This window comes from Phyllobates terribilis, unplaced genomic scaffold, assembly GCF_046119375.1.
Source record: "Phyllobates terribilis strain yellow unplaced genomic scaffold, ASM4611937v1 Scaffold_305__1_contigs__length_2280687, whole genome shotgun sequence".
NCBI classification, from domain to species: Eukaryota; Metazoa; Chordata; class Amphibia; order Anura; family Dendrobatidae; genus Phyllobates; species Phyllobates terribilis.
This window is the reverse complement of record NW_027363065.1, coordinates 1,268,981-1,295,355: the sequence shown is the minus strand read 5'-3', so window position 1 is coordinate 1,295,355 and position 26,375 is coordinate 1,268,981. Positions and strand designations below refer to the sequence as shown.

At 48.1% G+C, this 26,375-nt stretch overlaps 1 pseudogene; it reads left to right on the top strand.

Moving 5' to 3' along the window:
• The first annotated feature begins 17,674 nt into the window (after nucleotides 1-17,674).
• LOC141220980 (forkhead activin signal transducer 3-like) lies at nucleotides 17,675-19,822 on the top strand (annotated as a pseudogene).
• Nucleotides 19,823-26,375: the final 6,553 nt, after the last annotated feature.

Sequence of the window (26,375 nt, the reverse complement as noted above, 5' to 3'; positions counted from 1 at the left end):
GGGACAGTTAAATCAGCATATAGGCTTGCTTTATGTGTGAATAGATCATCCCTGTTAATTCCCAAACCAAAAGTAGAGCGATTCTATCACACAACTGATTTGGAACGTATGACGACCAATCTAATAAGGTCATGGGGATATTGAGAAAACACTGGCAAATCCTGAGAGCCGACTCATATGTAAGCGGATTTGTATCTCCGTATCCATCTGTAACATTTAGGAAAGGGAAATCAATCAGTGATCGTATTGTCCATAGTCATTTTATTCGCCAAAAAGGAAACAAACCTGGTTAGCATCTTTAGGTGCGGATATTGTAGTTTTTGCCATTATATATCCCCTTCAAATACGTTTCAGAGTGCTGGAACGAAGAGAACATACAGTTGGCAAAACACTTCATGTTGTAAGACAGTGGGTGTTGTATACTTATGCATCTGCACACGCCCATGGATTGCGTGAGCAAAACGAAGCTTGAACTTCACGTATCAGTGAACATTTGGGAGTTGTGAGGAACAACAGGGATACACCAATAGCATGGCACGTTAAGAGAGGGGATGTAGTATCCATCTAGTTTAGCATGATTGAAGTAGTCCCACCTACTATCAGGTAAGGAGATTGGGACAAAAGGATACTTCAGCGGGAGAAGAGATGGATTTACTGGATTGAATCTATTAGCCCTCGAGGACTCCATGAGCAGTGTAACTTTGCTAGTTTCAGCTAAACTAATGTTTATGGCTATCCCTTGGAACCATGATTTTCAAAGTGATCTTTGGAAATATGATTGTCCCATCTATTTTGGATGGTGGGTAATAACGAATATAATATATAAATATACACAGTGAATAATGTGTATAATAAAACCTGTTACGGATCCGGGTGGTGGAACCTCTGTGCCACGGTGCAAGGAGGGACCCAGAGGGGCGTAACTAAGTATCAACTCAGACCGACCCTGGTCGTACGGCGGCTAACGACTCCGTGACCAGGGAGGGACCGAGCAGAGGGACCAGGTGCTACTCTGGGGACGACCTTGTAAGAGAGCAGGTGGCTCCCACGGGTCAGCAGACTGGAACTGACCGGTATAGCGGATGGACACAACCAGCAGGCAGAAGTCTCTAGGTTAGCAGATGGGTAGTCACGGCAAGTGACAGCAGGAGCCTCCAGGTAGGCTATCAGGTGGTCACGGCAAGTGACAGCCAAGCAGGCCGAAGTCTCAAGGTTAGCAGACGGGTGGTCACGGCACGTGACGGCAGAGCCTCCAGGTAGGCTAACAGGTAACAGGCAGGTAACAGGCGAGTGCTCCCAGGTGAGCGGGCTAGCAGGCACGGCAGGTAGCAGGCAGGTAACTGGCAGGTGCTTCCTGGTAAGCAGGCGGACTTGCCCATAGACACACTAGAGGGTTGAACAGAAGGCAGACTGTCGGGCTGGAGAATAGTCAGACTGGCGAACTGGAACAGTAGTCAGGCTGGCAACTGGACCTGAGGACTGAAGCAGAGGTAAGTATGCTGTGCATCAACTTTGCTCGGGCACCTCCATTTTGGAGGAGGTGCCTTGTATATGGGAGGTCCTCCGGCTATTGACCGGGGACTCCTTAGGACGGCGCGCGCGGCCCCTTTAAGAGAGGGGGAGCATGCGCGCCCTAAGCACAGTGCCCGGGAATGCTGCGCGCGCCGGCAGCAGCAGGAAGAGGAGCGCAGGAGGACGCCGCGCAGGGAACGGGGAGGTGAGAGGGACGGCGTCTCTGCCTAGCAGGGGGCAGAGACGCAGATGCTACAGTACCTCCCCCTTTACGCCCCCTCTTTTTTAGGCCAGAAAGAAATTTTTCAAGGAGAAGCGGGGCATGGATGTTCTCCCTGAGTTCCCAAGTTCTCTCCTCTGGGCCAAACCCCTTCCAATCCACCAGAAAAAAAGGTTTTTCCTCTTACCCTTTTGGTGGCCAGTATATTCTCTACCTCAAAAACGTCCTCAGTGGAAACTGAAGCAGGGGGAGTACCTGGATTATTGGAAAAAGAGTTAAAGACAACTGGTTTGAGGAGAGATACGTGGAAGGAGTTGGGAATCCGTAAGATGACCGGGAGTTTTAACTTGTAGGCCACTGGATTGATTTGTTTAAGGACTTCAAATGGACCAATGAACCGAGGACCCAACTTGTAGGAGGGTATTTTGAGCCGAACATGTTTGGAGGAGAGCCAAACCTTGTCTCCAGGACGGAATTGAGGCGGATCCAGACGTCTCTTGTCAACATGTCTCTTCATCCGCTCGGAGGACTGAATAAGAGCGACCTAGTATTCTCCCAAATGGTGGAAAATTCGCTGACCAGAGACTCCGCGGCAGGGTTGTCCACAGAAACGGAGACGGGAAACGGAATCCGGGGATGTTGACCATAGACTATAAAGAACGGAGACTTGGAAGACGATTCGCTCTCATGATTGTTGTAGGAGAATTCGACCCATGGCAGGAGATCTACCCAATCAGTATGGTGAGCGTTAACAAAGTGCCGGAGGTAGCTGGTAAGGATCTGGATGATCCGCTCCACTTGACCATTGGACTGTGGATGGTAAGAGGAGGAGAAATCCAGGGTGACATCCAGCAGCTTACACGTAGCTCTCCAGAAACATGAGGTGAACTGAACCCCTCGATCTGACACAATATGGCGGGGTAGGCCATGGAGACGGAAAATGTGAAGGAAGAAGTCCTTAGCCAGCTCTGATGCAGACGGGAGACCAGGCAGAGGGATGAAGTGGGCCATTTTAGAGAAGTGGTCGGCGACCACCCAAATGACTGTACAACCGGCAGAGACAGGGAGATCTGTAATAAAGTCCATAGCAATGTGTTGCCATGGGGCATCAGGTACGGGAAGAGGCAGGAGATGACCGGCTGGTAGATGTCTGGGAACTTTGTTGCGGGCACAGGATGAACAGGCTGACACGAAGTCTACCACATCCTTGAGCAGGGTAGGCCACCAGTAATGCCAGGTGATGAACAGGAAGGTCTTCTTTTGGCCAGCATGGCCGGCTAGTTTAGATGAATGACCCCAGCGAAGAACCTTCTCACGATCTGGTACTGCTACAAACGTCTTACCGGGTGGAAGACGAGTCAGATCCAAGGGGGCTATATTCATCACTTTGGAGGGGTCGATGATGTGCATAGGCTCCTCCTCTTGATCGGAGGACAGGAAGGATCGGGACAAGGCGTCGGCTTTGACATTCTTCTCCGCCGGGCGGAAATGTAGGACGAAGTCGAAGCGGGTGAAGAACAAAGACCACCGGGCCTGACGCGGATTGAGTCTTTGGGCATTTTGGAGATATGCCAGATTTTTGTGATCCATATAGATGATCACCGGGTATAGAGCCCCCTCAAGCAGGTAGCGCCACTCCTCCAGCGCCAATTTAACCGCTAACAATTCTCGGTCTCCAATGGAGTAGTTGCGCTCAGATGAAGAGAAGAGTTTGGAGAAGAAGCCGCAGGTTACCATTCTCCCGGATGAAGACTTTTGGGTGAGCACCGCTCCGGCTCCGGAGGAGGAAGCATCAACCTCCAGGTAGAATTATTTGTTGCAGTCCGGACGATGCAGTACTGGGGCAGAGGAGAAGGCTTGCTTTAAGGAGAGGAAGGCCTCCTCAGCTTCGGGCGACCATACCTTAGGATTTGCTCCTTTACGGGTGAGCGCAGATATGGGAGCAGTCCGGGAAAAGAAGTGCGGAATGAAGAGACGATAGTAGTTGGCGAAGGCCAGGAACCGCTGAATCGCCTTCAACCCCTCCGGACGGGACAACTTAAGAACAGCAGAGAGTTTCTCGGGATCCATTCGTAAGCCGGTCTGGGAGATAACGTAGCCCAGGAATGGAAGAGAGGTCTGCTCGAAGAGGCACTTCTCGTATTTAGCATAGAGGTGGTTCTGCCTGATCCTAAGCAGGACCTGACGAACATCCCTCCGGTGTGTGGGAAGATCCGGAGAGAAAACCAAGATATCGTCCAGGTATACCACCACGCAGGAGTCAAGACGATCACGGAAAATGTCGTTGACCAATTCTTGGAAGACAGCAGGAGCATTGCAGAGACCGAAGGGCATCACACGGTATTCGTAGTGACCGTCCCGGGTATTGAATGCCGTCTTCCACTCATCTCCTTGACGGATTCGGACCAGGCTATACGCTCCACGTAGGTCCAGCTTGGAAAAGATCCTGGCGCCCTTAAGGTGATCAAACAACTCAGAGATGAGCGGCAGGGTATATTTGTTTTTTACTGTGATCTGATTAAGTCCTCAATAATCAATACAGGGGCGTAGCGAGCCATCCTTCTTCTTGACAAAGAAGAATCCGGCTCCAGCCGGGGAAGTAGATTTCCGGATGAATCCCCTAGCCAGATTCTCCTCAATGTACTCAGACATGGCCCGTGTTTCGGCCGCCGACAACGGGTAAATACGCCCACGGGGTGGAGTGGCGCCAGGTACCAGGTCGATCGGGCAATCATATGGCCTTTGAGGTGGCAGTGTCTCTGCTTCCTTTTTACCGAAGACATCCGCGTAGGACCAGTAAGGAGCCGGTAGACCGGGTAAATCAGCTGGGGTAGGTGGAGGACGAGTCGGGCGAACCGGAATCAGGCAGGTCCTATGGCAGTCCTGCCCCCCACCGGAGTACTTCACCGGATTGCCAGTTCAGCATGGGTTCATGTGTCTGGAGCCAGGGTAGACCTAGCAATAGGGAATGAGAGAGTCCGGACAGTACATGGAAGGAGATTTTCTCTGAGTGCAGCTTTCCCACCTGCAGGGTTAGGGGCTCAGTGACGAGCAGGATGGTCACCGGAAGGAGTCTTCCATCCACGGAGGCGACGGACAATGGTTCAGCCAGAGGTTTGGTGGGAATTCGGTATCTCTCTACCAGGGACTGGGAAATGAGGTTTCCAGCAGCTCCAGAATCCAGATGAGCAATTTCAAAGAGACGGTTCTCTCCCCAGGAGATAAAGACAGACAAAGTCAGGGATGGAGAGGGCTTACTTTTGCCTAGGACGACCTCACCGAGCGGTCCTAGACACTGAAGTTTCCCGGCCTCTCCGGGTAGGAACGGATCAGGTGCTCTTTACTGCCACAATAGAAACAGCTCCCCTCGGCTCGGTGTGACTCTTGGCGATATTTGACCATCTTGGTCTGGTCGATCTGCATGGGTTCGGGCGAGTGCGCCCGGGGAGTGACTGGTTGAGAGGCAGGTCTCTGACAAGTAGGAGCAAGGCGGGGGAACTTTCTCTCCCGGGTAGTCTCTTTGGTGCGTTCTTGGAACCGGATGTCAATCCTGGTAGCGAGTGACACCAGGTCATCCAGGGTGGTAGGAATGTCCCGACAGGCTAGCTCATCCTTAATCCGACCGGAAAGACCCTCCCAGAAAACGGACACCAGAGCCTCGTTATCCCAGGCAAGCTCAGAAGCGAGGGTACGGAACTGTATGGCATATTGGCCCACGGTGAGACTCCCTTGGCGGAGACGTAGCAGAGAGGAGGCTGAAGAGGTTTTTCGCCCTGGTTCATCGAAGACTTTCCGGAAAGCAGCGAGGAAAGATGACAGGTCGGACACCAGGGGATCCCCTCTCTCCCACAGGGGATTTAGCCATGCCAGTGCTTCCCCAGTGAGATGGGATATGATGAATGCCACTTTGGCCCAGACGGAGATTAACTGATGTGCCAAAAGTTCAAAGTGCAGGGTGCACTGATTTATGAAGCCTCGAGCTAAGGTGGGGTCGCCACCAAAACGAGGAGGTGCAGAAAGCCGGGGACCGGGGCAGGATGCCATGGTATTGGTGGGCAGCGGCGCTGCCGGAGCGGGAGTCGTACGAGTCGAGGTGGACGCAGGAGGGACAGGCAGTGTGTCCAGGCGAGAGTTGACACTCCGCAGGAAGTTCAGGATGGTTTCCTGTTGGGATCTCTGACGGGACACCTCCTGGTATAGGTCAGAGAGCGCGGGAGCTTGCGTGCCAACGGGTTCCATGGCCCGAGCAAACTGTTACGGATCCGGGTGGTGGAAACTCTGTGCCACGGTGCAAGGAGGGACCCAGAGGGGCGTAACTAAGTATCAACTCAGACCGACTCCGTGACCAGGGAGGGACCGAGCAGAGGGACCAGGTGCTACTCTGGGGACGACCTTGTAAGAGAGCAGGTGGCTCCCACGGGTCAGCAGACTGGAACTGACCGGTATAGCGGATGGACACAACCAGCAGGCAGAAGTCTCTAGGTTAGCAGACGGGTAGTCACGGCAAGTGACAGCAGGAGCCTCCAGGTAGGCTATCAGGTGGTCACGGCAAGTGACGGCCAAGCAGGCAGAAGTCTCTAGGTTAGCAGACGGGTGGTCACGGCACGTGACGGCAGAGCCTCCAGGTAGGCTAACAGGTAACAGGCAGGTAACAGGCGAGTGCTCCCAGGTGAGCGGGCTAGCAGGCACGGCAGGTAGCAGGCAGGTAACTGGCAGGTGCTTCCTGGTAAGCAGGCGGACTTGCCCATAGACAGACTGGCGGAGACAGACTGGCGGGTTGAACGGAAGGCAGACTGTCGGGCTGGAGAGTAGTCAGACTGGCGGACTGGAATAGTAGTCAGGCTGGCAACTGGACCTGAGGGCTGAAGCAGAGGTAAGTATGCTGTGCATCAACTTTGTTCAGGCGCCTCCATTTTGGAGGAGGTGCCTTATATATGGGAGGTCCTCCGGCTATTGGCTGGGGACTCCTTAGGACGGCGCGCGCGGCCCCTTTAAGAGAGGGGGAGCGCGCGCGCCCTAAGCACAGTGCCCGGGAAGCTGCGCGCGCGGGCAGCAGCAGGAAGAGGAGCGCAGGAGGACGCCGCGCGGGGAGGTGAGAGGGACGGCTTCTCTGCCTAGCAGGAGGCAGAGACGCCGATGCTACAAAACCTTACAAATATCATGAGAACAGCCTATGCTTATTGGTTCCCTGGGCCCATAATGGCTTTTAAACCTGATATTTGGTATTGAATAGCCAACTAATTTAGTGATATGCGGCTAAACAGTTTATATATAGGTCCTAAATAAACAATTGTAACATTTGTGTGTATATTGCAAGTGTGATGCACCTTGTGCCTTATCAGCCACCTTCTACAGTAGCTATTTAATAGTTGTGGCCATAGTATATGCACAAATCTTATCACCTATAGAGCAAAATGCACTCCATATATATTTGTGCTCCACTAGCGATTTGTGGAGCATGTACAGGTACGTCTCAAAATTAAATATCAAAATTTAATTTCAGTTCAGTACATAAAGTGAAACTCCTATATTATATAGAGTCATTACACACAGAGTGATCTATTTCAAGTGTTTATTTCTGTTAATGCTTATGATTATGGCTTACAGCCAATGTATATACAAAAGTCATTATCTCAGTAAATTAGAATAATTAACAAAAAAAACACCTGCAAAGGCTTCCTAAGTGTTTAAAAAGGTCCCTTAGTCTGTTTCAGTAGGCTCCACAATCACGGGCAAGACTGCTGACTTGACAGATGTCCAGAATGCAGTCATTGACACTCCACAAGGAGGGTAAGCCACAAAAGGTCATTGCTAAATAAGCTGGCTGTTCAGTGTGCAATGTGTATTAATGGAAAGTTGAGTGGAAGAAAAACGTGTGGTAGAAAAATGTGCACAAGCAACCGGGATAACCGCAGCCTTGAAAGGATTGTTAAGAAAAGGCCATTCAAAAACTTGGGGGAGATTCACAAGGAGTAGACTGCTGCTGGAGTCATTGCTTCAAGAGACCACACACAGACGTTTCCAGGACATGGGCTTCAAGTGTCGCATTCCTTGTGTCAAACCACTCATGACCAATAGGCAACGCCAGAAGCGTCTTACCTGGGCCAAGTAGAAATATACCTGGACTGATAATCAGTGGTCCAAGGTGTTTTCAGGTGGAAGTAAATTTTGCATTTCATTTGGGAATTAATGTCCCAGAGTCTGGAGGAAGAGTGGAGAGGCCACAATTCAAGCTGCTGGAGGTCTAGTGTGAAGTCTCCACCATTAGTGATGGTTTGGGGAGCCATGTCATCTGCTGGTGTAGGTCCACTGTGTTTTATCAAGACCAAAGTCAGCGCAGCCGTCTACCAGGACATTTTACAGCACTTCATGCTTCCCTCTGCCGACAAGCTTTTTGGAGATGGAAATGTCATTCTCCAGCAGGACTTGGCCCCTGTCCACACGGCCAAAAGTACCAATACCTGGTTTACATACAACAGTATCACTGTGCTTGATTGGCAGCAAACTCGCCTGACTTTAACCCCATAGAGAATCTATTATAATCTATGGGGTATTGTCAAGAGGAAGATGAGACCCCAGACCCAACAATGCAGACGAGCTGAAGGCTGCTATCAAAGCCACCTGGGCTTCCATAACACCTCAGCAGGGCCACAGGCTGATCGCCTCCATGCCACATTACCGCATTGATGCAGTAATTGATGCAAAAGGAGCCCAACCAAGTATTGAGGCATTTACAGAACATACATTTCAGTAGGACAACATTTCGGATTTTAAAAAATTTTTCAGGCTGTTGTTATAAAGTATTCTAATTTACTGAGATAATGACTTGTGTGTTTTCATTGGCTGTAAGCCATAATCATCAGCATTAACAGAAATAAACACTTGAAATAGATAACTCCTTGTAATGACTCTATATAATAGATCCCTCTGTGTGTAATGACACTATATTATAGATCCCTCTGTGTGTAATGACTCTATATAATAGATCCCTCTGTGTGTAATGACTCTATATAATAGATCCCTCTGTGTGTAATGACTCTATATAATAGATCCCTCTGTGTGTGATGACTCTATATAATAGATCCCTCTGTGTGTAATGACTCTATATAATATAGGAGTTTCACTTTTTGTATTGAAGAACTGAAATTAACTTTTTGATGATATTCTAATTTTGTGAGAAGTATCTTTACATAGTAATTTCATATATTGAGCGCATTTGCATTCCAGCAGAGGCACCTACTATTGATACTATTGATATGTGGAGCACCTGTGTTCCTCGAGAGGCTACTTCCGGTTTGCGGATAGCTTTGTACCATTGTCCGTGTTAGACTATTTTCAGTGAATGTGCTTAGAGATGCTCATTTATCACAAACAACTGAGGAATGATCATTCGGCTGCCCACCTTGATCTTATGTGTATGGGGGCTTCTCAGTGGTCAACACAATCGCAAACATCAAAATTTATCATTATGGACAACAATAGTCATACGCCGGCTTTGATCTCCCATTTATACACATGATTGCGCTGGTGATACAAAGTGCGCCAGACAAGAAGTTGAAGCTGTCTCAGGTAAGAACATTGTCATAAAGGAATAGGTTAGTGGGAGATGGACTTACTGTAGGATATCTGGAGAGTAAAAAATCTTTTAAAGGCTGCACTCCGAGTCGCCAAATTAATACTTTTGCAACAAATTTTTTGATCAAAAACACAAGATTCTTCTGCATTGTGTTGATATAGTAACAAGTCATAGAAGCCACAAACATCCAGGTGAAAAGATTTACAAACTTCTTGCTGGTTCGTTACCTTCCACATAAAACTTCGTTTGGAATTAAAACTGGAAAAGAATTCACAGTTCAGGAATTTAAATCTTAAATCAGAGAGATGTCACACAAAATAGATAATAAATAACATTTCCCACATGTTTACTTTACATCAGCACAATTTTGGAACCCAAATTTTTTTTTGTTAGGAAGCTATAAGGGTTAAAAGTTGACCAGCGATTTCTCATTTTTCCAACAAAATTTCCAAAAACATTTTTTTTTAGGGACCACATCTTATTTGAAGTGACTTTGAGGGGCCTTTATGACAGAAAATACCCAAAAGTGACACCATTCTAAAAACTGAACCCCTCAAGGTGCTCAAAATCACATTCAAGAAGTTTATTAACCCTTCAGGTGTTTCACGGGAATTTTTGGAATGTGGAAGAAAACAATGAACATTTAACTTTTTTTCACAAAAATGTTACTTTAGACCCAATTTTTTTATTTTCACAAGGGTAACAGGAAAAAATGGAATACACAATTTGTAGTGCAATTTCTCATGAGCGCACTGATACCCCATATGTGGAGGCAAACCACTGTTTGGGCGCACGGCAGGGTTTGAAAGGGAAGGAGCGCCATTTGACTTTTTGAATATAAAATTTGCTTGAATAATTAGCGGACGCCATGTCGCATTTGGGGAGCCCCTAATGTGCCTAAACAGTGGAAACCCCCCACAAGTGCCACCATTTTGGAAATTAGACCCCTTAGGGAACTTATCTAGATGTGTGGTGAGCACCTTGCACCCCCAGGTGCTTCGCAGAAGTTTCTAATATTGAGCCGTAAAAATAAAATTTTCACATTTTTCCCACAAAAAATGTTTTTCTTTCCCTAATTTTGCATTATCATAAGGGTAACAGGATAAATTGCACCATGAAATTTGCTGTGTAATTTCTCCTCAGTACGCTGATACCCCATATGTGGGGGAAAACCACTGCTTTGGTGTACGGCAGGGTTCGGAAGAGAAAGGAGCGCTATGTTGGCTGGGATAGGCAGCAGACACCATGTCACATTTGAAGAGTCGCTGACATGCCAAAACAGCAGAAACCCCCACAAGTGACCCCATTTTGTAAACTACACCTCTCAAGGAATTCATCTAGGGAAGTAGTGAGTATTTTTTAATTTTTAAATTTATACCATTGGGCAGTGAAAAAAACATAATTATATTTTTATCACAAAAAAATGTTTTACCCTCAGATTTTACATTTTCACACAGGGCAATGGGTAAAAATGGTGCCGAAATGTGTCACACAATTTCTTCTAAAAGTGTCAATACCCCATATGTGGCTGTATCGTACCGCTTAGCCATACGGCGAGATCTGGGAGGGACGAAGCGCTATTTGACAATAGGAGAACAAATTATTGTAGAATAGGCATTTGGATTTGGGAGCACAAAATTTTCAGAATTTCTTTTGGGGGGCAAGGGCCATTTCGTTTTTCCAGAGCCTTTCTGCTACCAGTAACTTGGAATATTTTTAACAGATGACGGACCTGAGTGGGGACTAGCTTTTTTTGAGGACTGAGTTGAAGCTTTTATTGGGAACATTTTACGTAACATTTATCCGGCGCTCTAGGCTGAGCACTTACATCGGGGTTTCCATCTAAATTTCCAAGTGATGTAATTCAGATGAAACCCCTTGGATCCATTCACTGTAATGAGGCAGCAGAGTTACTCTGGACTCCGTCTGGCCTCTATTTAGCGGTGTCCTTTTTTTCAGAAGTGCACAAAACTGTGGCCAACCGCACTTTTATGCACGCCTAAAAAAACTGACACCGTGGGATCACAGGCCAGATGGCATCCACAGTGGCCTATATCTGCCTCATTACAGGGAATCTTCCGTCATGGGTTCCGTCTGAATCATGTATTTCAGAGATTTATACGGAAACTCTGGCGTAAGTGCTCAGCGCAGGATAAATGTGAGCGGAGCCTTACTGCGATCTTTGGGAGACATAATAAACAAATCAGTAGCAGGTGAAGAATTGGTTTTATTTATTTTTTACGCCGTTCCTCGTGCGGTATAAGTGATGAGATTACTTTATTCTTCGGGTCGGTGCAATTACAGCGATACCAGAATCATATCGGGTTTTTATGACTGACAGCTGTCACACACTAAGAGACGCTTTTATTTGCAAAATCTAGTTTTTGCATCGCCATATTTTGAGAGCTATAATTTTTCCATATTTCGGCCAACAGAGTCATGTGATGGCTTGTTTTTTGTGGGACGAGTTGACATTTTTATTGGTACCATTTTTGGGTACGTGACATTTTTTGATCGCTTTCTATTCCGTTTTTTGGGAGGTAGAATTAACAAAAACCAACAATTCAGGAATTGTTTTTTGAGGGCTTTTTTATGCCGTTCTGCGTGTGGTAAAAGTGATAAGGCAGCATTATTCTTCGGGTCAGTACGTTTACAGCGATACTACACTTACTGCATATTTTTTTATGTTTTGGCGCTTTTACACAATAAAACAATTTTATAGAAAATATTTTTTTTTTTTTGATCGCTTTATTCTGAGAGCTATAACTTTTTTTATTTTTCAGCTGATGGAGCTGTATGGTGGCTTTTTTTTTGCGGAACAAGATGACGTTTTCAGCGGTACCATTTTTATTTCCATTTTGCTTTTTGATCACATTTTTTTCCACTTTTTGATTGGTGATATGATGAAAAAGCATCGTTTTTTGCTCCGTTTTTTATGTATTTTTATTACGGTGTGCACAGAAGGAGTTAATTAGTGTGACAGTTTTATAGATAGGGTTGTTTCGGACGCGGCGATACCAAATATGTGTACTTTTTTTGTTTTTGCATAAATATACGGATTTATTGGTTTAATATTTTATTTTTATTTATTTATTTATTTTGTGACTTTTTTAACAGTTTGAAAACATTTTTTTGACTTTTTTTTTTACATTTTTACTTAGTCCCTGTATGGGACATTAATTTTTATTTTTCTAATCACTGATCTCATCCAATGCAATAGATATGTATTGCATTGGATGAGATCTATGCTGACAGTTTCACACTGTCTGTCTCCTGCTGGAGTTCAGCTGCAGGCTGAGCCTAGCAGGACACCATATATGGCAGATCTGGAGGCGGTCATGTGACCTCCAGCTGCCATAACAACGGCAGGTCCTGGAAGATATCAGGGGGCCGTCGGAGAGGTAAGTGGACGACCCCCTCTCCTCTCACTATCTTCTATATGCCGCGATCACTATAGATAGTGGCATATAGAAGATAGCAAAGGGTTAACAACATTGGGACCTGATCCAATCAGGTCCCGATGATATCCCCTGTCAGAGCTATCACTCTGCACCGCACCTGCAGCGCTTGCAGGACCCTGGGGGTCCTGAGCGCTGCGGGACCACCCACCGTTTTTAAACGTCGGCGCTGCACAGAGCCCAGACAGCGCCGACGTTTATATACAGTGGGCGGTCGGGTAACGGTTAAAAAACTCTCAGGTTTCTTAATTATTTTTGTTGCTCTCATTTCAAAGATACAAAATTTGTTTTGAATTTAAAAAAAAAAACATACAACAGGAAAAAAAAAAGAGGACTACTATATCAGCGGCTACTAAATCATGGTTTCTAAGCAAACATATATCCATATATAAAAAAAAGTGCCTAAATGTCAGCAACAGGAGGATGTTGTGCCTTTTGCTGTTAAAGATTAACTAAACAATTGTACTGAAAATTTTATATTTTGGTCTTTAATTTCAAGCAGATCGGGGAGGTCTGAGTCTTGAAACCTCCAAGAAGTGCACAGCTCAGGAGATTGGCACTGGACAGCTCAGGCGACTGACAACGGACATCTCAGGAGACCGGCACCGGACAGCTCAGGAGGCCGGCACCGGACAGCTCAGGAGGCCGGCACCGGACAGCTCAGGAGGCCGGCAGCGCCCAGCTCAGGAGGCCGGCAGCGCCAAGCTCAGGAGGCCGGCAGGGCCTAGCTCAGGAGGCCGGCAGGGCCTAGCTCAGGAGGCCGGCAGCGCCCAGCTCAGGAGGCCGGCAGCGCCCAGCTCAGGAGGCCGGCAGCGCCCAGCTCAGGAGGCTGGCAGCACCCAGATCAGGAGGCCGGCAGCGCACAGCTCAGGAGGCTGGCACCGCAGAGCTCCTGCCTGAGAGCACGCAATATGTATTCAATAGAAAGCACACGCTGCCCGTCTTCTGTCTCCACATTTCTCAGGGAAGCTTTGAGTGATCTGAGACCTGAACCCACCAATCTGCATGAAATTAAAGACAAAATTAGATGTAGAATTTAATGCCAAAGTTTAGATACTCTTAAGGGAAGGAAGGCACAATCCCCTCCTGCTGACATTTAGACTTTTTGGATGATGAATGTGCAGTAATATCTTTTCTTATGTGCAATGTTAAATTCTATGTGATGAAAAAAAATAAGAGCTCTCAGCGGCTGGTATATTTTAGGGGCCAATAAAAAGTATCAAACACTAAGAATTCTCTTTTTTTACCTTTTTATTAAATACAAATGACGCGCCCCCTGGGCCGTGTGTGTAGGGGAATACCCGGAGCCGGGCCTCTGTGAGATGCTGGGGGTTGTAGTCTCCGTGGCGGCGAACCGGTCCGTGCCCAGGGCGGTCAAACCAGAGGGGATAGTCTATTCGTTCTGAAGGTCCGACTACACCACTTGTAGATTGCGGTCGGAGTGAACCGCCGCTACAGTGCAGACCGCTGAGGCAGATGTTGTGGGCGCAGCAGAGTGTAGTATAACTCCCCACGGGCGGAGTATAGCCTCAGGGCAGCAAGTGGGGATGTTGGGAGTGATGGTGCGCGGGAGTAATGACTCAGAGTCTCTGTAATGCAGTTCAGGATCTTTACTCACAGTTCCTTATCCAAATTACTTCAGCTGGTCATAACGTCCCACGTCGCACTGTGTTCACCAGGTGAGGGGCTCGGCCTACTCCTAGATAACTTTGGAGCGCTTCACAGGGCCCCCTTTGTGTGTCCTTCCCCTGGCCTGTCATACCCCACCAGTGACCATGCTTCTGTCCGGCTGCCTCGGGCCTTTGCGGGTAAACGTTGGTGCCGTTTCCCTGACCCTATGTGGTGCCTTCCTAACGGGTATGGCAAGGGGCTGCGCCACATAAAATGTCACAGCCTCCGGTTTCTAGCTGAGGGTAGTTCCCCGCCTCCACTAGTTTCGGGGACCGGTCTCCCCCTTTGGCCTGACCCCTCCACGCAGGTAGATTCGGGTGTGTGGTGGCTACCAGCCGGTCCACACCCCTGGGGTCCCTTCGTTCCTTGTTCCTGGAGCCTTCTCCGCTCCTCTTCCTTTCACTTCCTCTCCAGGCTTGGGCCTCAGTTACTAGGCCAGCCTCTGGAGCAGAGCTCATGCAGAGCCTCTGCTCCCGGTCACTTCTCCTCAGACTCCACACTCATCTCAGATGGTGCCCACCTTTTATACCTCCCTCTAGGTGCACCCAGGAACTACTTCCTCAATGCTCCTGCACTACAGGGTTCCCCCTTCCTCGGTGTTCCCTCCCCCCACTCCAGCCAGGGACAGGGACTGTCATGCTCTGCCTGGAACATATCGGTCGCCCTGTCCCCCGGAAATGTGGTGTAATGCATGCAGGTGTCGGGGTCCTGATCCACACTCCATCCTTACCTGAGAGTGAGATATCACACCTCTGGGTGAGGTGCAATACCTCTGTAGCAACCGAGCCCTCGGGGTGCCACACAAACAAGCTTCAATATATTATATTTTTAATGATTTTTCAGCCATTCTGTGTAATTCTTTACCTCTTTTACTAAATGACCTGCAGCTTCTCATCTCCATTCTATGATTCACTGTAACAATCATCTATGAAGAAGAATTTTACATCTCCAATATTAGATCAGATGAAAATGCTAAAAAAAAAAAAAAAAAGACAATGGCAAAAAGTAATCTAATTGTACTAAATAATGTGTAGATTTATATGGAGATCTTACACAGAAAATAATCACAGCTTTACTGTTACTATTGTCATGTAGAGGTGAAGATTCCACATCAGTTGTAAGAAATCCAACAAATTAAAGGTTCTGGTGAAGCTGCAGAGAAATTATCATTCAAGGCTCTTTTCTACACAGGGCGATAACCATTTTGAAAAAAAAAGTATTACCGCAAGCAAAGCTTCCCAATGACTGATGTAAAAGTGCAAATATCAAAAGATCAGTGAGAATTCGCACATTTCTCTGATCATATCATTAGGGACAACCTGAAAATGATTAAAAAAAAAGAAGTCTACTCAAGTAAATCACAGAAAAAAAAAGGAAAAACAAATTCCAAAAATTACTGTTATAAAAATTCATATTTTAAAGAGTAAAATTTGCTAAATTGTCAATTAACATTTTTACAAATTTATATTACCTAATGAATGAGACAAGGTCCATTTTTATATGTTGTTTTCTGAATTTTATATGTAAATGTTGCATTTAACTTTATAAATGTTGTTTGAGGGTATAAACTTCTTAATAAATATTTTTTTAATAATAAGTAATTTTTCATTTAATTTCGAGTATTACTGTACATTTATAGGAAATACCAAATACAAGACATTTTATTATGCTCTTCTATATGTTTCCTGAAGAGCCGAACTTCTTAGTTTCAATCTAAAAATGGAAAAAAAGTAGATTTTTAAAATTACAAATTATAAATTTGCTTTTCTTAAATTAAATAGTTATTAAATTGGAAAATTAACTTTTAACCCCGTTCATGTAAATTAGAGCAGATATGAATAAATCATTTTCCAGCATCTTAATGACTGAAGCCCCCGTACAAATCAGACTCATGTTACCCACAATCACCGATATCAAAAGATTCGGCCTATACTCTGAGATATATTGGGGCACCAGCCAAATAAACTTTGGGGGAGGAATGTCTATCAGGCACGAATGATTTCGGACTGCAGATGGCTTTCTTCTACTGGATATATCCCGCTGGTAGAGACGTCTTTTGGTGACCTTCTCGTAGAGAACACAGGAATGCTCGGCATAACAAGAGGTTCTTTGCAAGGGACAGAAAGCCGACATAGCTGATTGGCCAAAGCATTGTTCAGCAGAGACCTACATAATATGTCTGTTGGTCTTTATAGTCTTATGATCTCTGTTGTTGGTCACATGAGGTGAAAGCAGAGCAAAATGGCCAATTTTCACTCTACAATCGATCGTCTATTATTTCAGTGAAAATAACGATTGATTGTTTTCACCAAACAAATCACCGACAAATGGTTCAAAACAAAGATCTGGAAGGTTGGATTTTTTGGGAATGACAAACACAAGCCGGCTGTAATTCCTTTTACTTATGTACTTGAGAAAAGTTATTAAGATTAAATTGTATAACAATGTCCTATACCAATGGTGGAGGGCAGAATTCATTAAATTTATCATTTTATCCAAGGGAAAGATGAATATCTGAATATTTTCTTGAAAATGGGAACCACAAGACAAAACAATAAAAGAACCTCATGAATTCAAGTTTCCAAAGGCCGGTGTAGGGGTTCAGTCTTTAGGAACATCTTACCCCCCTTTCCCCTGATGCTACAAGTTAGTCCATTGCAGGGTTTGGGGTAACCATTCACATAGTCAATGAGTATATTGCATCGCTGTATAAAAATGAGTAGGTGGCACCCCTAAATAATATGGAGTATTTAGTGATTTATAATAAAGACATTATAGATCACTAAAGATAAAAAAACCTATACATTAGCCTGTGGATGTCAGACGTAATAAGATTGTATCCAAAAGTCACACTGCGGCAACCAATTAAAAATCTAATGCCTCCTTAATAATATTATAGATGGAAGCAGGAGAAAAACTTAGATGATGAAACCAAAGACAAAGTATAAAGTATAAAAAATATATATATATTCACCCAAATATATTGAATAATGGGTTGGAGTGGGAAGAGCCAAAACCATCAATGTGGAATATATTAGTTTACAGGATTATTAATTACAATATATATTTAAAAGAAATGATTGATAATTTGGTCTGTAAGTGACTTTATTTATACAAACTCACGAAAGGTAAGATCTTCAGTCAAGGCTCAAACTTTTGTCCCTATGGGCTGTTTATTTCCTTTTTGGCCTCAGCATTACCTATGCGACTGATAATTGTTAATACACAAGGGGCCACATGGTATACACTATAGATATACACGCTATACATGACAAAGGATGTTTTAAGGATGGATCACACCCAAAGACTGAAACTTTGTGTATTCATACTGCTATTGTCTTTATTGATCAAGGTCTTTCAATAACAGTTAAGATGTTACCAGCCAATGGGCTCCATCTTATTTTGGGGGTATTAACATAACAAAGCCTGAGGTGGGGTGATCAGCATTTATCAAGGCTTCTTCCCTGGTCCAGGGTCACATCAGATCTAATATTGGCATCTGTGAGACATGAACTCAAATCTCCAACCCTGGGAAACCATCAATATGCCAACACCCCACGTGTTCAGTATTGAGCAGATACTGCAGATGGACTCCAAAATGGACGATGGTCCAGGAGAGGATACAAGTGCACAGCGTGACCCAAAGATGACACCAGGTCAAGAGGAGAAAACTGGGGAAAAGAAGAAGAATTACCAGCGATACCCCAAACCTCCATACTCTTATCTGGCCATGATTGCGCTGGTGATACAATGTGTCCCAGACAAGAAGCTGAAGCTGTCGCAGGTAAGAGAACGATGTTATAAAGGAATAGGTTAGTGGGATATTGACTTAGGACACCTAGCGGGGGACAACAAATCTTTTAAGACTGTACTTCTGCTAACTGGATACATTTTTACTTTTGCTACATTTCTTCTTAAGTCATATACACAGAAAAAAACGCTAAATTTTCATAACAAGACTTTCCCGCATTGTGGGAATATACTGTTACATGTTATAACAGCCAGACACATCCAGGTTAAGAGAATTATAAACTTATTGCTGGTTCTTTTCCCTCCATATAAATTGTAATTTTTAACGCATACTTATTATGAAATGAGAATTCACAATTTAGGATAAATGGGGTTCCCTGACTAATTTGCAGAACTGAATGTTTTTTTGCCTTCAGATTTTAGAAAAGATCAGCGACTTCTTCCCCATCTTCAATGGACGATACCAAGGATGGAAAGACTCTGTCAGACACAACCTGTCCTCTAACGACTGCTTCAGAAAGGTGAGGACTCCGTGTGGTCATTTACTGGGGTGATTCTCTTCTAATGGACATTGCTGGTTTTTACATATAAGGGGAAATGTATTAATATTGTAAAATGCATCATTTCATGAGATGGTAGAAATGGTGGAAATCGTGTAAAATCATCACAATGGTGCATTGGGTAAATTACATCTCTAATGACTCTCTTAGTAGGTTCCAGGTTCTCCTCCATAAACCTCATCACACACAGCGCTGTTTTTCTTCTCTAATGAGGCAGGATTTTTCTTCATGTCACTAAATATTTATATCCTAAGTAACAATTTTCTATTTCATAAATCTCATCTGCTTAATATTAGTTGTCTTTTTTATAACATTTTTAAAGGATTTGACATTATTTTAGAAGGTATCACACTATTACATTTTCAGAAAAAATGCATTTCCCAATTCTAATATTACTGATAAATGTTACCTCCTAAAGACTCCTATAAACAAAGATCCCAGTTTTCTACCAAAGTTATTATCCCATAATCATTTCTACTGTGACATCTATATACAGTAGTGACTTTATATTGCAGAAATTTGAATTTTATTTCAATCTTTATCTGAATTTCTTGAATCTTTATTTCAGGAGCCGAAGGATCCAAAACAGACTCAGGCCAAAGGGAACTTCTGGACAGTGGATGTGAGTCGGATTCCTCCAGAGGCCATGAAGCTTCAGAATACGGCGGTCAGCAGGCAGGACATCTACCACCTTGACCTGGCCCCCTTCATTATCCATGGACATCCCTACAGGCCTATAGATAACCATCATCCTTCTCTTACAAATGACACAGATCCCATCAGACCAGAAGCTGCTGCGCCATCCATTTTTTCATCTCCAAACCCCGCATCGTCTTTCCCAATGATCCTATGGAACCTTCCTACATCTAATTCAAGCGTTGTTCCTCCTAATATATTTTCCCCTCCCAGTGTACACCCGCTTGTGCTTTACCCAAATTTCCCACCCATACCCCAGTATAACTATCCATCACCATCTAACTTTTATCCCCCCTTCCCATCTTATTCTCACCCACCTTACCAAAACCCCTCTACCCTACGACCACATTTACCTCTCCCCCACATACCCTGGAAATGAATCATCCTCCCGTCAATTTCCCCCCAAACTGAACAATGTTATGTATCTCAGGATGCTCCACACACGCTGGGATCCTGACCCACCAAGGTCCATACAGGGACCACCAAGGACACTTTAAGCTTCCCCGGCTTTTGTAAATAGTTGTTAGTTGTTTGCTTATGTTTGTTGTTTTACTCTTAATAAACTGCTTTTCACTATATACAATTACCCTGATTCTTTATATGTAAATGTGAGTGTAAAGCTTCCCCACGGAAATGAATGTTCTATTTGGTCAACTATCTCTGTAAGATTCCAGGTTTAGTAATTTTGGGTCAATATCTCCAAATAAATTCTCGTAAAGAGATTTTGTGTTTCCAAATATAACCAGAGGCGCAGAGGTCCAGTATGGATGGCTTGTCTCTCTCCATTTAGAACTGATATTTGGCTCATTATTAATAAGGATGGGCGGACCCGTGGATGTTTGGGTCTGTCAAGTTCAGCCGAACTTTATAAAAAAACAAAACGGTACCCAAACTTGAACCTAAACCCCATTCAAATGAATGGGGGGCCCGAATTTGCGGCAGTTCCCACGCTCGAGATGCTCGGTGCTTGCCGAGTATTTCCGGGATTGCTCAGCGTGAGCTGGAGTCTCTTCCATGAACATGTAGGGATTGTCTGCCACACACTGTAATGCCGCAGCCATGTTGGTTGTGGCATTACAGTGATTGGCTGGCCGCACAACGTCATCAGGTCTATATCAGACCTGGCACCGCCATGCTCGTCACAGTCTAATCCGGAATCAGACAGTGTAGAGAGAGGTGCTGCTGAGCTAGGGAGAGATTTGCTTGTTTCTTAGTTAGTGTAGGTATACCAGCATATATTATTCACATACCCATCTCAACTAGCAGTCCTTCTGAGGACTAATCAAGCTGCATAGATATCAGTGCTAGACAGGCAGGCAGGCAATGTATGTGACAGACTGCAGTGCATATAGCAAGAGGATCCATTCCAGTTCTGCCTGTTGCAACTTCTGACAGGAAGTGGTGGAGGTGGAGCCTGCCGTGTGCTGCTTGCTGAGTGTGCTGCGTTTGGAGAGAGCTCCTGGGAAGGGAGGTAATCTTTTACATCTGGGACTTTTTGTCTGCCCCCTTCCCAGGAAAGGAAGCTCAGAGTGGTACTGGCCTCCGGGGCTGGGCCCTCGGCTCCCACCTCCCGGTCCAAGCTGGCGGGGGGTGGGAGGAACACCAAGCCAGCTAAGGCTACAAGATCTGGCCAAGACAGCAGGGGTTCCAGCATGAGGACCCGGAGGACCCCCGAGGCTACGACCGCGGCGGCTCCTCCCTCCGGAGGTAGGTCGAGTACGAGCGGAGGTGCTGCAGCGGTGCCCCCTGATTGGGGTACCAAGGCGTCGAGGGAGGCAACCGTCACCTATGCCTCCCGTATACATGCGCACCTCTGCGAGTATGAGGACGCCACAAAGAAGCTAAGTTCCCTCTGGGGGGAGTTGAGGGTGGCTCAGGAGAGGTCTGTGAGGGCCTCTGGCAGTAAGAAGCCTGAGCTATCCGCCGCGGTCCGGAAGATCAAGCGGGCCATTCAAGACCTGGAGGACCGCAGGAGCACCATCTTGGCGGGCAGTGGACCCTTTCGGGAGAAACTGGAAAACGATAACCGGTTCAGAGCCATGACCGGTGGGGCTCTGGAGGGGTCGCAGGGCCCCAGCCAGGCGGTGGAGGAGGAGGAAGAGGTATGCGTGGAGGAGGCTGCACCCTACCCACCGCCTGGTGGCCTGGTAAGTGATCTCCAGGCATCGCATAGCGGGATAGCCCCTGAGCAGATGGCTCTCCCGTCCGATTCTAGCCCTTCAGAGGGCAGCGGGAGCGAGGGGGAGGATGAGGAGGATGGGAGCAGTAGCAGTGAGGGGGGCTGCCTTATCATGCAGCAGATCCAGCAGATCGAGTCCCCGATACGTTTTGGTCAGCTTACATTCGGGGATGAGATCTGCGAGGATGAGGCACCCGTGAGGGGGATGAAGAGGAAAGCAAAAAAAAAGAGGAGGAAAACAACTGTTGCACACAAGTTTGTGTATGTCCCCCTCTCTGGGGCCCCCCTGTCCCGTTGTGCGGCACCCGCTACCCACCCCGGCTTGGACTCTGTTGTGGGTCCACAGCGAGGGAGCGGGGAGACTATAGGCCATGGCACGCAGAGCGCTGCCGCTGTTTGTGGTAATGGAGGCAGTGCGTCAGGGGTGTCTGATATGGAGCATGGCACGGAGGGCGGCCCGACGGTGGGTGTGATCTGTGGTGGTGCTCAGGCTGGATCCCCTGTAAAAGGGAGGTCTGGCCTGGCACCTGGTGCGCCTGCTGGCGTGCAGGGGGTGGCTTGTATATCTGCCGCTGCCTCCTGCTCTGCTGGCGGCGCACCGACAGCCGGGGCCGCATCTCCGGCGGCGTGTCCTGGGGTGTCTGGGTCCCTCACGCACGGATCCACTAAATCTGGATCACTTTCAGGGACCCAGAGACCTGGTAAGGTGAAGGGCGCGGGGCCTGCGGCTCCGGCAGAGCCGGCTCATAAAGGAAAGGTGGGGCTTGCTCCCCTGGCAAAGTCCGCCGCGAGGTTGGGGCCCCCTGCGCAGGGGCCCAGTAATGGGTCGGCGCGAGGGGCTCCACCGCCGGTGGGTGCCGAGGGGGAGTGGCCTAGCCTGGGGCCGGCCGCCGGAGCTGGGGTGGCCAGGCTGTTTGTGGCGAAGGGTGTGACGGTAGGGGGTGCTATGCCCCTGAGAGCTGGTGCCGCTGGTCCAGGGGCCCCTGTGAGTAGACCCAGTTCCGGGTCGGCTTCGGGGGTCCCGGCGCGGCCGGCTTCGGGGGGCGTGGCCTCCCAGCCGTCCACGGCACCAGTGGGAGTGGCCTCTGGGGCCCCCACCGTGCTGCCTGGTGTGGGGGGTGTGGCCTCCCTGTCATCCACGGCACCGGTGGGAGTGGCCTCTGGGGCCCCCACTGTGCTGCCTGGTGCGGGGGGCGTGGCCTCCCTGTCACCCAAGGCACCGGTGGGAGTGGCCTCTGAGGCCCCCACTGTGCTGCCTGGTGCGGGGGGCTTGGTCTCCCTGTCACCCACGGCACCGGTGGGAGTGGCCTCTGGGGCCCCCACCGTGCTGCCTGGTGCGGGGGCGTGGCCTCGTGGGCAAACCCACCCAAGTGGGCGTGGCTCCACCCGAAAAGGGGCGGGGCTTAGCGCCGGCAGCTGCTACTGCTGGGAGCAGTGGTGCCACAGCTGCGGCAGACAACGGAGGAGGTGCCTGCCTGTCGGTGTCCTCTGTGCCCACGGGCTTATCTGGGGCAGGGGCGCCGGCAAAAATGGTAGCAGCACCAGGTTCACAAAACCCCACCCGGCAGGGAAGGTGCTGCCAGCAGGTGGCGGCAGTGCTGCTGCAGGGAAAAAATGTTTACAGAAAAAAAAAAACTGTGACCCCAGTGTGCATGTGAGTGAGAGTGGGGCGAGGGGTGTGACTATTGACGTGGATGGGGATAGCGTGGGTATGGATGTGGCTGTGATTGAAGATACAAGTGTTGAGGTGTCTGTGGACGGGAGTAAGAATGGTGTGTCTGTTGGTAGTGGGGGTGGGGCTGGTCCATCTGCCCCCCCGGTTGCTGGTCCCCGGAGTTTTGCGGGGGTAGTAGCTGGGGGCTCGGGATCTTCAGGGCGGGCTTCCTCACCTCTGGACCTCAGGGATGGTGACTTGCGGCGCCGTTTCCTCGAGGCCCTCAAAAAGGGAGAACGGACGATCGAGGTAGAGGGAAGAACGGTAGACTTGGCCTTTTGGCTGGATAGACATGGCCTGGCCGCCTTCCAAGATAAAAGGGAGGGGGAGACAGTGTGGTCCCTCCCGACAGCCGGGCAGGGGGTGGCCAGGAGGAATGTGGTCCGTCTTCGGTGGAGGGGCAGTGAAGCGTGCCCGCCAAGATCGAGGGTCGTGGAGCTCCTCCTGAAGATGAGCTTCAGGGCGACTGACATCTTTGCCCTGATTCATCCTTTTGGTACCCCCATCTTCGACATCAGTTTTGTTCGGCCGGAGGGCCTAGAGCTTTTCTGGTCGAATTTTGAACTGGTGAAGGGGGAGCCCGGCTGGCGAGACTTTGCCGTGCAGGCGGTGTCTCGTCAAAATGGCGTAAAGAGGGTGACTGTTTTGACAAGTAACGAGTCACTCTCTGGGGTCGATATTATGACGTGGCTTTCCCGCTATGGGGAGGTCACGGACGTCCCAAAAAAGAACAGGGACGAGTTTGGCATTTGGTCAGGGGGCTGGACCTTCATGATGAGGTTGAAGGTCTCAGGCGGTACTGTCACCCACATCCCCTCCTCAGCACTTCTGGGGAGGGACAGGATCCTGATTAGTGTTGAGCCACCCCCGTAGTGTTCGAGTTCGGTTCGGTTCGTCGAACACCCGTGTGTTCGCCGAACTGTTCGTCGAACTGTTCGTCGAACACCTTCGAACACCGTTAAAACCAATGGCAGGCAAACAAAAACACATAGAAACACATAGAAAACACCTTCAAAGGTGTCCAAAAGCTGACAAACTGCTCAGAAGACACAACTAACACATGGAAAAGTGACAAGTACATATAGTCATGCGAAAAGAAAAGAGGTGGAGGAGTAAAAGGAGGGGGAGACACAGATATAGGCATGTCATGCCCTTCTAAAATCCAAAAAGTGAGAAGCCGACACGTTCAATCCGCTCCTGCCCGTGCCACTTCCGTGTCGCCGGGTTTGTGCCAGAGCCGCGGTGAACCCTGACGGCCAGCCCCCCTCTCCCAATACTGGTGCCTGTCCGCTGGTGGGTCGAGCGAGCCCCCCTGTGGTGGAGGCAGCTCTAAGCTTTTTAATTTAAATTGTCTCTCTAATTTGAATAAATACACTTTAAATCCATTTACAAGGATCTATTGGAGGGCAAGTCTCATGCCAGCAGCCGCGTAATTAGAGCTCCAGTAGCGTCCACTAAAGCTGCTGCAGTTAAAAAGCTTTTATAAGGATCGAGCTCGGCTGTCCACCGCAAGGCATCCTACTGCCAGTCCGAGCCCCTATGCCTTGGGGTGCCTCCTGATGCTCTTCACTGAGTATCCCGTGGTCCCGAAGCATTTCCTTTGAAAAAATGAAGTGTCCAAACTACAGGTGGTGTAGCTTGCTTAACAGCCGGGATAATCCGCTGACTAGCAGACCCTGCTACTAGGCACAAAGTATTTCCTGGGCTAGATGCAGTTAAAAATTTGTAATTAGATACTCTCGTTGGATGCTGAGAAAGCATTCCATAGAGTCTCCTGGCACGCCATATATGATTCTCTTAAAAAGCTTGGGGTAGGGGTCTAGGGGACCCTTTTATAGCCAAAATCACGGTCCTGTATCGCAATACGTCACCTAGGCTGAAGATAAATGGAACTGTAGCACCCTGAGGGCTCGGTTGCTACAGAGGTATTGCACCTCACCCAGAGGTGTGATATCTCACTATCAGGTAAGGATGTAGTGTGGATCAGGACCCGACACCTGCATGCATTACACCACATTGCCGTGGGGCAGGGCGACCAATATGCCCCTGAGATGGGCACGACAGTCCCTGTCCCTGGCTGGAGTGGGGGGAGGGAACACTGAGGAAGGGGAACCCTGTAGTGCAGGAGCAGGGAGGAAGCAGTTCCTGGGTGCAATGAGAAGGGAGTATAAAAGGTGGGCACCATCTTAGTTCAGTGCAGAGAAGTCTGAGCAGAAGTGGCAGGGAGCAGGGGCTCTGCATGAGCTCTGCTCCGGAGGCGGGCCTAGTAGCAGAGGCCCAGGCCTGGAAGAGGGAGAAGGAAGGAAGAGGAGCGGAGAAGGCTCCAGGAACGAGGAACGAAGGGATCTCAGGGGTGCGGACGGGCGAGTCACCACCGCACGCCCGAATCCACCTGCGTGGAGGGGTCAGGCCAAAGGGGGAGACCGGTCCCCGAAACTAGTGGAGGCAGGAAACAACCCTCAGCTAGAAACAGGAGGCTGCGACATTTTATGTGGCGCAGCCCCTCGCTACACCCGCTAGGAAGGCACCACATAGGGTCAGGGAAACTGGCGCCAAGTTTACCAAGAGGAGGCCCGAGGCAGCCGGACAGAAGGGTTGGTAAGAAAGGCCAGACAAAGGACACACAAAGGGGGTCCTGTGAAGCACTCCAAAGTTATCTGGGAGTTGTCTGAGCCCCTCACCTGGTGAGCACAGTACGACGTGGGCAGCCGTTACCTGCAGACGTGGTCTGGATAATAAGAACTGTGAGTAAAGGCCCTGGACTGCATCACTGACTCCGTGTCGTTACTGCTGCTGCCCTGCACCATCACCCCCATCCTCCGCATACACTGCCCTGAGGCTATACTCCTCCCGTGGGGAGTTATGCTACGCTCTGCTGCACCCACAACACCAGCCTCAGCGGTCTGCCCTGGAGCGGCGGTTCACTCTGACCGCAATCCACGGGTGGCGTAGTCGGACATTTAAACATCAAAACCACATAAATAGTTCCGCCACTGGTTTGACCGCCCTGAGCCACGGAACCGGGTTGCCGCCACGGAG